We start from the raw sequence: 536 nt of genomic DNA, 5'->3' as shown, positions 1-536 counted from the left end.
AAAAAAAAAAAAAAAAAAAAGATGAAATGCCCATATATCTATCTCTTAGGGATAAACAAAAGCTTGAGTACCACCCTTTTGAGATCCACAAATAAACCATTAAGAGTAGGCCATTTTTTCCTACCCACTAAGACTAAGACTACTAAAACAAAGATAAGACTAAAACTATGGATTATCAATCAAGGTTAATGATGTCATCCATGTATGATTGCTACACAACTTGCCTCCCCATTGGATCAGTGTTACCTAAGTGACCATACTTGTAATCCTATTGGTTGATCATAGTTTTGTCCCACCTTCTTCCCACCCCTTGATTTTGCTTTATAAAACCTCCCCTGTAAGTGGAGTCTGAGGCAACCTACTTTCTGGGTCCCCTTCTGTCTCTCTCAGGGGCTATCCCTCCTTCAATAAAATTTCCTACTTTTTTTGTGTGTGTACCAGGAATTGAACTCAGGGCCAATCAGGCACAGTGCCACCAAGCTACTTCCCCAGTCCCCTAAAATTTCCTACTCTTAACCTCCATCATTCCTCAGAAT

Source organism: Fukomys damarensis, unplaced genomic scaffold, assembly GCF_012274545.1.
Source record: "Fukomys damarensis isolate Sample0158 unplaced genomic scaffold, DMR_v1.0_HiC HiC_scaffold_23, whole genome shotgun sequence".
Lineage (NCBI taxonomy): Eukaryota > Metazoa > Chordata > Mammalia > Rodentia > Bathyergidae > Fukomys > Fukomys damarensis.
This window is presented reverse-complemented; position numbering follows the sequence as displayed.